Source organism: Balaenoptera ricei, chromosome 2 (genome assembly GCF_028023285.1).
Source record: "Balaenoptera ricei isolate mBalRic1 chromosome 2, mBalRic1.hap2, whole genome shotgun sequence".
Lineage (NCBI taxonomy): Eukaryota > Metazoa > Chordata > Mammalia > Artiodactyla > Balaenopteridae > Balaenoptera > Balaenoptera ricei.
Genome location: NC_082640.1, coordinates 54,176,175 through 54,191,225, shown reverse-complemented (window position 1 = coordinate 54,191,225; position 15,051 = coordinate 54,176,175).

Here is a 15,051-nt window from a genome sequence, read left to right as displayed (position 1 = left end):
TGGGCACCGGGCCCAAGAGCCGAGGTGCAGGAGGCAGGGGTGCACAGGTGCACACATCCCAGCTCAGCAGGGAGGCCCAGCCAGAGATGTCAGTCTGGGGTCAAAGAGCAGGATGTGGGTGGAGGACAGCATGGCTGGGAGTGAGATTGGGGCACAGGGGCCAGCGTGCAGGGCTTCACCTGCCTTTGGAAGGGACAGGCCTCTCTGGATTCGTTCCAAGGGCAACAGGAAGCCACGGACTGCCCCAAGCAAAGGCATGAGATAAAAGAATCTGATTTTCCCTTTTAAAAGATGGAAGATGGACTTGGAGCCCAGTGGGAGCAACCAAGGCAGTGTACTAAATAGGAGGTGGCTTAGACCCAGGCAATGGATAGACAGTAGAAAAATTGGAAGTATGTCTTCCAGGTACAATATGTCCCTTACATAGAGACCTTAAGTTGCAAACTTTCAAAGGTGCGAACATGTGTTCACGTGTCCAGTCATGTAAGTTAGTTCATGTGTCTGGTGTACATTGGTTTTTCCACCACTTTATGCTGGAGGTAGAGAAATATTGCTTGGAGAAGGATGTCCCATTCAACATTCTTTTGCTGCTTGACAACGCTCTGGGCCACCCCCCATTCATGGACGACTTTCATCCCAACATCAAAGTAGTGCATCTGCCATCAAATACTGCATCGCTCATCCAAACTATGCACCAGGGACTTACAGCGACTTTCAAGAAATATTGTTTATGTCACACTTTTCATCAGACAGTAAAGGTGAGTGACGAATCAGGAACAACCTTGTGACAATTTTGGAAGGACTATAATATCTACAAGGCCATAAAAAACATTGACTTTGCTTGGCGTGAGGTTATGGCCGTCACCATGAATGGGGTTTGGAAGAACTTTGCCTGCAATTTGTTCATGATTTTCATGGATTTGAGAAAGTGGATGAGGAGTTCAAACAGGTCTTCAGCAACTTAGTGACCCTCAGCGAGAAGCTGGAGCTAGATCTGCAAGAGGACGACTTCATTGAACTCCTTGCTGTGCAACATGAGGAGCTTACTAATGAAGACCTGATGGATTTGGGGGCCCAGAGAAAGGACACAGAGAAACAAGAGGAAGAAGAAGTAACTGAAGAACCGAAGAGATTTACGACGCAGGAAATGGCAAGGGGATTTTCCTTATTTGAGGAGGAACTGCTAGTTTTTGAGGCACAGGATCCGAATGTAGAACAGTACACGATGGTTGCAGCAGCTGTTCAGAATGCCATCCAGTGCTACCATGTAATCTATGATGAGAAAAAAAGAGCTACTACCCAGACATCACTTTTTCAAGAGGGTAGATAGAATTGAATCCAGCAAGCAACCAGAACCTGTGCCATCAGCATCAGGTGTGAGTGAAATTGCAAATTGCCCTCCATCTCCTATTGCTGGGGATCCTTCAGCTCTACCATCCCCCACCTCCTCTCCCTTCTCCAGTCAGTAACTCTTCTTGCCTGTTCACTCGATGCCAGCCCCTGTATGCCAGCTGTTATACTGCACTACTGTACTCTTCAACGTACTATACTGTAAGATTAAAAATGATTTCTTTACTTTTTGTGTTCGTCTGTTTTTTATGTATTATTTGTGTGAAAAGTATTATAAACCTATTATAGTACAGTACTATATAGCCGATTGTGTTAGCTGGGTACCTAGGCTAACTTTGTTGGACTTACGAACATGCTCTTGGAATGGAACGTGTTTGTTTGTAGGGGACTTGCTGTAGAGTTAATTGATTGGCCAACAGGTTGGATGTTTGGATGAGGAAATGAGGTGAATCAAGAGTAACACTTAAGAGTTTAGTTAATAACTTGGGGATGAAGAGGAGCAGAGTATGCCACCCTAAAATATGCCCCTTTGGCACATTGATTATTTTGAATTAAAGTTACTTGAGAAACAGCCAGTGCAAGAAGGACACTTTGACCCTCCTTTGTCCCCCTGAAATCAGGAAATAAATATCCCATGTGAAGATACCCTCCCTGTAACAGGAGGGTAGAAAGCATACTTATCACCAGAAATAGGGAATTTAGAGGAGTTCCCTAGTGGTCTAGTGGTTAGGATTCTGGGCTTTCACAGCCATGGCCTGGGTTCAATCCACGGTTGGGGAACTGAGATCCCACAAGCCACGCAGTGCTGCCAAAAAAAAAAAAAAAAAAAAAAAAGAAAGAAAGAAATAAGGAATTTTAGGACTGAGAAGGCTATATACACAAACCTTTTTACTTCTTCACCGTTTACTCCCTGAGCCCAAACCCCTTTGTATCATCAATTCTTCACAAATGCATTCTTTGTCTAAAAGGTCTAAAAGCTGCCTGCTTTGGTCGCTTCTTTGAGTCTCTTTTTTTATGTACGAAAATTAAATGTGTTTTTCTCCTATTAATTTGTCTTATGTCAGTTTAACTATTAGACCAGCCACAGGACCTAGGAGGAAAGAAGGAAAAGTTTTTCCACCCCTAAAGGGAAGAACAAGTTTGGGGAAGAAAACACAAAGGTAGCATACCCCATGCTAAGTGTGAGGTGCCTGTTGGACATCAAACAGATGCCAAGTAGGCAGTGAGATAGTGAGGTCTAAACATCACAGGAGAGGCCAGCACCAGAGATACAGATCTGGGCAACATCAAAAGAGACCTGTAGTTTAGAGCTATGTGATGAGAAGCTGGTACCTACAGACAGAGCATAAATAGAGTGTATAGAAGAGACCCTGGTGTGATGTTCTCACTGAACAACGTAGAGAATTGAACGAGGCAGTCCTGAAAACTATGTCCAGCTTTCAGGTACTGAGAATCAGCCCCTTTGATGGTGTGATGCTTGCTTAATTAATACTTCTGGACTAAGTGACAATCACATTCTCAACGTTTTAAACTAACAACATTTGTTTAATATTTACTCTGTGACTGCGCCTAATTTTTTTAAAAAAGGCATAAGAGAGTTTGAAATGTGAAATGTATAAAAACAGGCACAGATGCTGGCCATTTATTAATGAGGCACAGATGCTGGCATTAATAATGTGATTTTAAATAAATGTTAATTAATTAACATTTATTTAAAAATTATCAAAGTATAAAGCTGTGGAATATTAGAATAGATTAATTGGTTAATGATCCATGATAATGTCCCAAATCCCAGAAATGCCAAATTCGCCGAGACTCAAGTAAACATTTCCATTTTAGAATGCTTGCCTATGCACAATTTGTTCTCCTTTTCTACAAACTAAATTTCTTGTGAAAGACAGATGATATTTTTTTTTAAAGATAAATGTATAGTTGTGCTGGGAAACTGGGGAAAGTATCTTCAGAAGATAGAAAGGGATGCCTGGAGATATAAAGCAGGTGAAAGTGGGTTGGTGAGGAAGTCTAATAAATATAAGGGAATGCATTATATAGTCAAGTAGGCAAGGATGCTTTTTAAAAAGTGTTTTCCAAATATACCCCTTGAAAAGTCCCAAATCTGAAGAGAAGGTCTGGGAGCATGAGCCATGCTGGGGCATCTGGGGAGGCAAGGAGGTCCATCATTCATGCATTATAAGGACGAGGGTGCTGCTCTAGACCCCAGGCCTGTTATTTCTACTAGTTGCCCTCACTGCCTGATGCACATGAGGGACCCCTGGTGAGTTTCAAAATCACACCAACACCCAAGTCTCACTCCAGACCAGTTATATGTGGGTGATTCTACATGCAGGTAGGTTTAGACTCTGGTCTACATCTGCAGTTGTTAAGTATGAACTTATTAAACAGTCAAGAGTCCCCGGATTCTTGAGCAGAACTAGTAACATGAGAGAAAGAAAACAACTCCACACAAGTAAGTTTGTCCTCTCTGAGAGAATACAGACCCAACACAGAACACAGAATAATAACATTAAAAATCATTATTATCCTTGGCTTGCAGAGAGAGTGTCCAGGAAGCCCTTGGCAAGAGGCTGTCCAGGTAATAGCAGAGATTAAAGAACTTGTCTGAAGTTAAGGAACTTCTGGAGAGAGAGGCTTAAAATTTGGATGCACACTGTTTCTTTAAAAGCCTTGTGGGTGAAAGGCTCTTGGTGCTCCAGCCAGGCATCAGGCCTGTTCTTCTGAGGTAGGAGAGCCAACTTCAGGACACTGGTCCACAAGAGACCTCCCAGCTCCACGTAATACCAAATGACGAAAATATCCCAGAGATCTCCATCTCAACACCAAGACCCAGCTTCACTCAACGACCAGCAAGCTATAGTGCTGGACACCCTATGCCAAACAACTAGCAAGACAGAAACACAGCCCCATCCATTAGTAGAGAGGCTGCCTAAAATCATAGTAAGGCCACAGACACCCCAAAACACACCACCAGACGTGGACCTGCCCACCAGAAAGACAAGATCCAGCCTCATCCACCAGAACACAGGCGCTAGTCCCCTCCACCAGGAAGCCTACACAACCCACTGAACCAACCTTAGCCACTGGGGACAGACACCAAAAACAGCAGGAACTACGAACCTGCAGCCTGCAAAAAGGAGACCCCAAACACAGTAAGATAAGCAAAAGGAGAAGACAGAAAAACACACAGCAGATGAAGGAGCAAGGTAAAAACACACCAGACCTAACAAATGAAGAGGAAATAGGCAGTCTACCTGAAAAAGAATTCAGAATAATGATAGTAAAAATGATCCAAAATCTTGGAAATAGAATAGACAAAATGCAAGAAACATTTATCAAGGACCTAGAAGAACTAAAGAGGAACCAAGCAATGATGAAAAACACAATAAATGAAATTAAAAATTCTCTAGAAGGGATCAATAGCAGAATAACTGAGGCAGAAGAACGGATAAGTGACCTGGAAGATAAAATAGTGGAAAGAACTACTGCAGAGCAGAATAAAGAAAAAAGAATGAAAACAACTGAAGACATTCTCAGAGACCTCTGGGACAACATTAAATGCACCACCATTCGAATTCTAGGGGTCCCAGAAGAAGAAGAGAAAAAGAAAGGGACTGAGAAAATATTTGAAGAGATTATAGTTGAAAACTTCCATAATATGGGAAAGGAAATAGTTAATCAAGTCCTGGAAGCACAGAGAGTCCCATACAGGATAAATCCAAGGAGAAACACACCAAGACACATATTAATCAAACTATCAAAAATTAAATATAAAGAAAACATATTAAAAGCAGCAAGGGAGAAACAACAAATAACACACAAGGGAATCCCCATAAGGTTAACAGCCGATCTTTCAGCAGAAACTCTGCAAACCAGATGGGAGTGGCAGAACATATTTATTTATTTATTTATTTATTTATTTTTAATTAATTAATTTATTTATTATTTTTGGCTGTGTTGGGTCTTCGTTTTTTCTGTGTGAGGACTTTCTCTAGTTGCGGTAAGTGGAGTCCACTATTCATCGCGGAGTGCGGGCCTCTCACTATCGCGGCCTTTCTTGTTGCGGAGCACAGGCTCCAGACGCGCAGGCTCAGTGGTTGTGGCTCACAGGCCTAGTTGCTCCACAGCATGTGGGATCCTCCCAGACCAGGGCTCGAACCTGTGTCCCCTGCATTGGCAAGCAGATTCTCAACCACTGCACCACCAGGGAAGCCCGGCAGAACATATTTAAAGTGATGAAGGAGAAAAACCTACAACCAAGATTACTCTACCCAACAAGGCTCTCATTCAGATTTGATGGAGAAATTAAAACCTTTACAGACAAGCAAAAGCTGAGAGAGTTCAGCACCACCAAACCAGCTTTACAACAAATGCTAAAGGAACTTCTCTAGGCAAGAAACACAAGAGAAGGAAAACACCTACAATAACAAACCCAAAACATTTAAGAAAATGGGAATAGGAGCATACATATCGATAATTACATTAAATGTAAATGGATTAAATGCTCCCACCAAAAGACACAGACTGGCTGAATGGATACAAAAACATGACCCATATATATGCTGTCTGCAAGAGACCCACTTCAGACGTAGGGACACATAATGACTGAAAGTGAGGAGATGGAAAAAGATATTCCATGCAGATGGAAATCAAAAGAAAGCTGGAGTAGCAATTCTCATATCAGACAAAATAGAATTTAAAATAAAGACTATTACAAGAGACAAAGAAGGACACTATATAATGATCAAGGGATCAATTCAAGAAGAAGATATAACAATTGTAAATATTTACGCACCCAACATAGGAGCACCTCAATACATAAGGCAAATACTAACAGCCATAAAAGGGGAAATCGACAGTAACACAATCATAGTAGGGGACTTTAACACCCCACTTTCACCAATGGACAAATCATTCAAAATGAAAATAAATAAGGAAACACAAGCTTTAAATGATACATTAAACAAGATGGACTTAATTGATATTTATAGGACATTCCACCCCAAAACAACAGAATACACATTTTTCTCAAGTGCTCAGGGAACATTCTCCAGGATAGATCATATCTTGAGTCACAAATCAAGTCTTGATAAATTTAAGAAAATTGAAATCATATCAAGTATCTTTTCCAACCACAACGCTATGAGACTAGATATCAATTATAGGAAAAGATCTGTAAAAAATACAAACACATGGAGGCTACACAATACACTACTTAATAACGAAGTGATCACTGAAGATATCAAAGGGGAAATCAAAAAATACCTAGAAACAAATGACAATGGAGACATGACGACTCAAAACTACGGGATGCAGCGAAAGCAGTTCTAAGAGGGAAGTTTACAGCAATACAAGCCTACCTCAAGAAACAGGAAACATCTCGAATAAACAACCTAACTTTGCACCTAAAGCAATTAGAGAAAGAAGAACAAAAAAAACTCCAAAGTTAGCAGAAGGAAAGAAATCATAAAGATCAGATCAGAAATAAATGAAAAAGAAATGAAGGAAACAGTAGCAAAGATCAATAAAAATAAAAGCTGGTTCTTTGAGAAGATAAACAAAACTGATAAACCATTAGCCAGACTCACCAAGAGAAAAAGGGAGAAGACTCAAATCAATAGAATTAGAAATGAAAAAGGAGGAGTAACAACTGACACTGCAGAAATACAAATGATCATGAGAGATTACTACAAGCAACTCTATGCCAATAAAATGGACAACCTGGAAGAAATGGACAAATTGTTAGAAATGCACAACCTGCCAAGACTGAACCAGGAAGAAATAGAAAATATGAACAGACCACTCACAAGCACTGAAATTGACACTGTGATTAAAAATCTTCCAACAAACAAAAGCCAAGGACCAGATGGCTTCACAGGTGAATTCTATCAAAAATTTAGAGAAGAACTAACACCTATCCTTCTCAAACTCTTCCAAAATATTGCAGAGGGAGGTACACTCCCCAGCTCATTCTACAAGGCCACCATCACCCTGATACCAAAACCAGGCAAAGATGTCACAAAGAAAGAAAACTACAGGCCAATATCACTGATGAACATAGATGCAAAAATCCTCAACAAAATACTCGCAAACAGAATCCAACAGCACATTAAAAGGATCATACACCATGATCAAGTGAGGTTTATTCCAGGAATGCAAGGATTCTTCAATATACGCAAATCAATCAACATGATACACCATATTAACAAATTGAAGGAGAAAAACTATATGATCATCTCAATAGATGCAGAGAAAGCTTTCGACAAAATCCGACACCCATTTATGATAAAAGCCCTGCAGAAAGTAGGCATAGAGGGAACTTTCCTCAACATAATAAAGGCCATATATGACAAACCCACAGCCAACATTGTCCTCAATGGTGAAAAACTGAAACCATTTCCACTAAGATCAGGAACAAGACAAGGTTGCCCACTTTCACCACTATTATTCAACATAGTTTTGGAAGTGTTAGCCACAGCAATCAGAGAAGACAAAGAAATAAAAGGAATCCAAATCGGAAAAGAAGTAAAGCTGTCACTGTTTGCAGATGACATGATACTATACATAGAGAATCCTAAAGATGCTACCAGAAAACTCCTAGAGCTAATCAATGAATTTGGTAAAGTAGCAGGGTACAAAATTAATGCACAGAAATCTCTTGCATTCCTGTACACTAATGATGAAAAATCTGAAAGTGAAATTAAGAAAACACTCCCGTTTACAATTGCAACAAAAAGAATAAAATATCTAGGAATAAACCTACCTAAGGAGACAAAAGACCTGTATGCAGAAAATTATAAGACACTGATGAAAGAAATTAAAGATGATACAAATAGATGGAGAGATATACCATGTTCCTGGATTGGAAGAATCAACATTGTGAAAATGACTCTACTACCCAAAGCAATCTACAGATTCAATGCAATCCCTATCAAACTACCACTGGCATTTTTCACAGAACTAGAACAAAAAATTTCACAATTTGTATGGAAACACAAAAGACCCCGAATAGCCAAAGCAATCTTGAGAACGAAAAATGGAGCTGGGGGAATCAGGCTCCCTGACTTCAGACTATATTACAAAGCTACAGTAATCAAGACAGTTTGGTACTGGCACAAAAACAGAAATATTGATCAATGGAACAGGATAGAAAGCCCAGAGATAAACCCACGCACATATGGTCACCTTATCTTTGATAAAGGAGGCAAGCATATACAGTGGAGAAAAGACAGCCTCTTCAATAAGTGGTGCTGGGAAAATTGGACAGATACATGTAAAAGTATGAAATTAGAACACTCCCTGACACCATGCACAAAAATAAACTCAAAATGGATTAAAGACCTAAGTGTAAGGCCAGACACTATCAAACTCTTAGAGGAAAACATAGGCAGAACACTCTATGACATACATCACAGCAAGATTCTTTTTGACCCAGCTCCCAGAGAAATGGAAATAAGAACACAAATAAACAAATGGGACCTAATGAAACTTAAAAGCTTTTGCACAGCAAAGGAAACCATAAACAAGATCAAAAGACAACCATCAGAATGGGAGAAAATATTTGCAAATGAAGCAACTGACAAAGGATTAATCTCCAAGATTTACAAGCAGCTCATGCAGCTCAATAACAAAAAAACGAACAACCCAATCCAAAAATGGGCAGAAGACCTAAATAGACATTTCTCCAAAGAAGATATACAGATTGCCAACAGACACATGAAAGAATACTCAACATCATTAATCATTAGAGAAATGCAAATCAAAACTACAATGAGATATCATCTCACACTGGTCAGAATGGCCATCATCAAAACATCTAGAAACAATAAATGCTGGAGAGGGTGTGGAGGAAAGGGAACACTCTTGCACTGTTGGTGGGAATGTAAATTGATACAGCCACTATGGAGAACAGTATGGAGGTTCCTTAAAAAACTACAAATAGAACTACCATACGACCCAGCAATCCCACTACTGGGCATATACCCTGAGAAAACCATAGTTCAAAAAGAGTCATGTACCAAAATGTTCATTGCAGCTCTATTTACAATAGCCAGGACATGGAAGCAACCTAAATGTCCATCGACAGATGAATGGATAAAGAAGGTGTGGCACATATATACAATGGAATATTACTCAGCCATAAAAAGAAATGAAATGGAGGTATTTGTAATGAGGTGGATGGAGTTAGAGTCTGTCATACAGAGTGAAGTAAGTCAGAAAGAGAAAAACAAATACAGTATGCTAACACATATATACAGAATCTAAGGAAAAAAAAAAAAGCCCATGAAGAACCTAGTGGCAAGACGAGAATATAGACACAGACCTACTAGAGAATGGACTTGAAGATATGGGGACGGGGTGGGGTGAGATGTGACAGGGTGAGAGAGTGTCATGGACATATATACACTACCAAATGTAAAATAGATAGCTAGTGGGAAGCAACCGCATAGCACAGGGAGATCAGCTCTGTGCTTTGTGACCACCTTAGAGGGGTCGGTTAGGCAGGGTGGGAGGGAGGGAGATGCAAGAGGGAAGAGATATGGGAACATATGTATATGTATATGTATATGTATATGTATAACTGATTCACTTTGTTATAAAGCAGAAAGTAACACACCATTGTAAAGCAATTATACTCCAATAAAGACGTTAAAAAAAAAAAAAGAATGCTTAAAAAAAAAAAACCATTATTATCCTTAAAAAAGATCCCAAAGTCCAGCCCATGTATAGAATTGCCATGAGAAAGAAGCAAGTAAGAAACAATAAAGTAAAAATTGAAAATAGTAAAAGCTTTGGAGCAAAGGCAGGGCTGGTTACATAGTTTTTAAAAACATAATACACAATGTGAATGTACTTGCTGTCACTTAACTGTACACCATAAATGGCTAAGATGGCAAATGTTATATTTATGTATATTTTATCATAATTTAAAAAAAATAATAGAGGGGAAAATTAGTAATCTGGATGGTAAACTGAGGAAATCTTTCAGAATGTAGGGCATAAAGATGAAGAAATGAAAACAGCAGAGAAGAGGCTAGAAATGTGGGGGATGGATCCAGAAAATTCCCTCCCAGATGCCTGTGCTAATGGCTGGCAAGGTAAATTGGACCAACGCTTCAGAGGACATCTAGAAAAAATGGACAAAACATTAATAGAAAATCTGTTTGGAAGCATCAGAGAGTGAACAAAAAGCAAAGGTAATGAGGCCAGGACCCAGAAGGAGGAAGACATCAGAGAGCAGAGTCCAGCGTCTGGGACAGGACTCTGCAGACCCCTCTCCCTAGCAGCCTGGCTTGTCCCCTCCCTGCTCTGACTCACGCCTGATGTGCTGTTTGTGGGCGCTCTTCTGCAGCTCAAGACCTGAGCTCCACCTGGCCGGGCTTGGGGGCTGCCTGGTCACTGCTGCCACGCGTCCTGGTGCCAGGAGAGTGCCTCACAGGGCTGCCTCTGGAACGTACTCAGCAGATAAACATTTACCTTCCTCACGTGGTGAAAAAACTGCAACACTCTTCCACAGGAGGCAGATTTTGAATACAGATTTCTATATTAGTCAAATTGATATTCAACTGTCCTGGCAATTAAATGCATTGCCAGACATTCAAAAGTTCAGAGAAGCAACCATTCATGCTTGTTTTCTGAAAGAAAAAAAATGTAGCTTACTATTTGTGGTAATATATCTATAAAATGAACATAATTTGCCTTTATATATTAGTGTTATTTTTCTACTTTCTACATTTAGAAAATATAAACTAGAATAAGTGACTCAGGAATAAGACAACTTTTATTTTTATAGAAGTATAGTTGATTTACAATGTTGTATTAGTTTCAGATTCTTTTCCCTTATAGGTTATTACAAAATGTTGAGTATGGTTCCCTGTATACAGTAGATACTTGCTGGTTACCTATTTTATATATAGTAGTGTGCATATGTTAATCCCAGATTCCTAATTTATCCCTCCCCCGCTTCCACTTTGGTAACCATAAGTTTGTTTTTTATGTCTGTGAGTCTGTTTCTGTTTTGTATATAAGTTCATCTGTATCATTTTTCTTCGTTCCACACATATAATATTTGTCTTTCTCTGTCTGGCTTATTTCACTTAGTATGATAGTCTCTAGGTCCATCCTTGTTGCTGCAAATGGCATTATTTCATTCTTTTTTATGGCTGAGTAATATTCCATTGTGTGTATATATATATATATATATATATATATATATATATATATATGTATACACACACACCGTATCTTGTTTATCCATTCATCTGTCTATGGACATTTAGGTTGTTTCCATGTCTTGATTATTGTAAATAGTGCTGCTGTGAACATTGGGATGCATGTATCTTTTCAAATTAGAGTTTTCTCCAAATATATGCCCAGAAGTGGGATCCCTGGATCATATGGTAACTCTTATTTTTAGTTTTTTAAGGAACCTCCATACTGCTCTCCATAGTGGCTGCACCAATTTACATTCCCACCAACAGTGTAAGAGGGTTCCCTTCTTTTTTTAAATTAATTTATTTATTTTTGGCTGTGTTGGGTCTTTGTTGCCGTGCGCAGTTTTTCTCCAGTTACGCTGAGCGGGGGGTACTCTTCGTTGCGGTGCGCAGGCTTCTCATTGCGGTGGCTTCTCTTGTTGTGGAGCACGGGCTCTAGGTGTGTGGGCTTCAGTAGTTGTGGCTTGCAGGCTCTGTAGTTGTGGCTCACGGGCTCTAGAGTGCAGGCTTAGTAGTCATGGCGCACAGGCTTAGTTGCTCCAGGGCATGTGGGATCTTCCCAGACCAGGGCTCGAAACTGTGTCCCCTGCATTGGCAGGCGGATTCTTAACCACCGCGCCACCGGGGAAGCCCAGAGGGCTCCTTTTTCTCCACACTCTCTACAGCACTTATTATTTGTAGATTTTTTTTTTATAATGTCTGAAACATTTATATTAACATATTTCCATACATATTTCCATACAAGTACAAATATAAGATTTTTAGAAATTTCATGTAATGTCTGAAACATTTATATTAACATATTTCCATACATATTTCCATACAAATACAAATATGATTTTTAGAAATTTCATGTAATGTCTGAAACATTTATATTAACATATTTCCATACATATTTCCATACAAATACAAATATAAGATTTTTAGAAATTTCATGTAATGTCTGAAACATTTATATTAACATATTTCCATACAAATAACCCAATGAAAGTTTAGTATTAGTTGTTTTGTTTGTTTTTTTATACTGCAGGTTCTTATTAGGCATCAGTTTTATACACATCAGTGTATACATGTCAATCCCAATCGCCCAATTCAGCACACCACCATCCCCACCCCACCGCAGTTTTCCCCCCTTGGTGTCCATATGTCCATTCTCTACATCTGTGTCTCAACTTCTGCCCTGCGAACTGGCTCATCTGTACCATTTTTCTAGGTTCTGCATACATGCATTAATATACGATATTTGTTTTTCTCTTTCTGACTTACTTCACTCTGTATGACAGTCTCTAGATCCATCCACGTCTCAACAAATGACTCAATTTCGTTCCTTTTTATGGCTGAGTAATATTCCATTGTATATATGTACCACATCTTCTTTATCCATTCGTCTGTTGATGGGCATTTAGGTTGCTTCCATGACCTGGCTATTGTAAATAGTGCTGCAATGAACATTCGGGTGCATGTGTCTTTTTGAATTACAGTTTTCTCTGGGTATATGCCCAGTAGTGGGATTGCTGGGTCATATGGTAATTCTATTTTTAGTTTTTTAAGGAACCTCCATATTGTTCTCCATAGTGGCTGTATCAATTTACATTCCCACCAACAGTGCAAGAGGGTTCCCTTTTCACCACACCCTCTCCAGCATTTGTTGTTTGTAGATTTTCTGATGATGCCCATTCTAACAGGAGTGAGGTGATACCTCATTGTAGTTTTGATTTGCATTTCTCTAATAATTAGTGATGTTGAGCATCTTTTCATGTGCTTCGTGGCCATCTGTATGTCTTCTTTGGAGAAATGTCTATTTAGGTCTTCTGCCCATTTTTGGATTGGGGTGTTTGTTTCTTTGATATTGAGCTGAATGAGCTGTTTATATATTTTGGAGATTAATCCTTTGTCCGTTGATTCATTTGCAAATATTTTCTCCCATTCTGAGGGTTGTCTTTTCGTCTTGTTTATGGTTTCCTTTGCTGAGCAAAAGCTTTGAAGTTTCATTAGGTCCCACTTGTTTATTTTTGTTTTTATTTCCATTACTCTAGGAGGTGGATCAAAAAAGATCTTGCTGTGATTTATGTCAAAGAGTGTTCTTCCTATGTTTTCCTCTAAGAGTTTTATAGTGTCCAGTCTTATATTTAGGTCTCTAATCCATTTTGAGTTTATTTTTGTGTATGGTGTTAGGGAGTATTCTAATTTCATTCTTTTACATGTAGCTGTCCAGTTTTCCCAGCACCACTTATTGAAGAGACTGTCTTTTCTCCATTGTATATCTTTGCCTCCTTTGTCATAGATTAGTTGACCATAGGTGCGTGGGTTAATGTCTGGGCTTTCTATCTTGTTCCATTGATCTATGTTTCTGTTTTTGTGCCAGTACCATATTGTCTTGATTACTGTAGCTTTGTAGTATAGTCTGAAGTCAGGGAGTCTGATTCCTCCAGCTCCATTTTTTTGCCTCAAGACTGCTTTGCCTATTCGGGGTCTTTTGTGTCTCCATACAAATTTTAAGATGATTTGTTCTAGCTCAGTAAAAAATGACATTGGTAATTTGATAGGGATTGCATTGAATCTGTAGATTGCTTTGGGTAGTATACTCATTTTCACAATGTTGATTCTTCCAATCCAAGAACATGGTATATCTCTCCATCTGTTGGTATCATCTTTAATTTCTTTCATCAGTGTCTTATAGTTTTCTGCACACAGGTCTTTTGTCTCCCTAGGTAGGTTTATTCCTAGGTATTTTATTCTTTTTGTTGCAATGGTAAATGGGAGTGTTTCCATAATTTCTCTTTCAGATTTTTCATCATTAGTGTATAGGAATGCAAGAGATTTCTGTGCATTAATTTTGTATCCTGCAACTTTACCATATTCATTAATTAGCTCTAGCAGTTTTCTGGTGGCAGTTTTAGGATTCTCTATGTATAGTATCATGTCATCCGCAAACAGTGATAGTTTTACTTCTTCTTTTCCAATTTGTATTCCTTTTATTTCTTTTTCTTCTCTGATTGCCGTGGCTAGGACTTCCAAAACTATGTTGAATAATAGTGGTGAGAGTGGACATCCTTGCCTCGTTCCTGATCTTAGAGGAAATGCTTTCAGTTTTTCACCATTGAGAATGATGTTTGCTGTGGGTTTGTCATATATGGCCTTTATTATGTTGAGGTAGGTTCCCTCTATGCCCACTTTCTGGAGAGTTTTTATCATAAATGGGTGTTGAATTTTGTCAAAAGCTTTTTCTGCATCTATTGAGATGATCATATGGTTTTTATTCTTCAATTTGTTAATATGGTGTATCACATTGATTGATTTGCGTATATTGAAGAATCCTTGCATCCCTGGGATAAATCCCACTTGATCGTGGTGTAATTATTTATTTTCATTTTGGATGATCTGTCCATTGGTGTAAGTGAGGTGTTAAAGTCCCCCACTATTATTGTGTTACTGTCGATTTCCTCTTTTATAGCTGTTAGCAGTTGCCTTA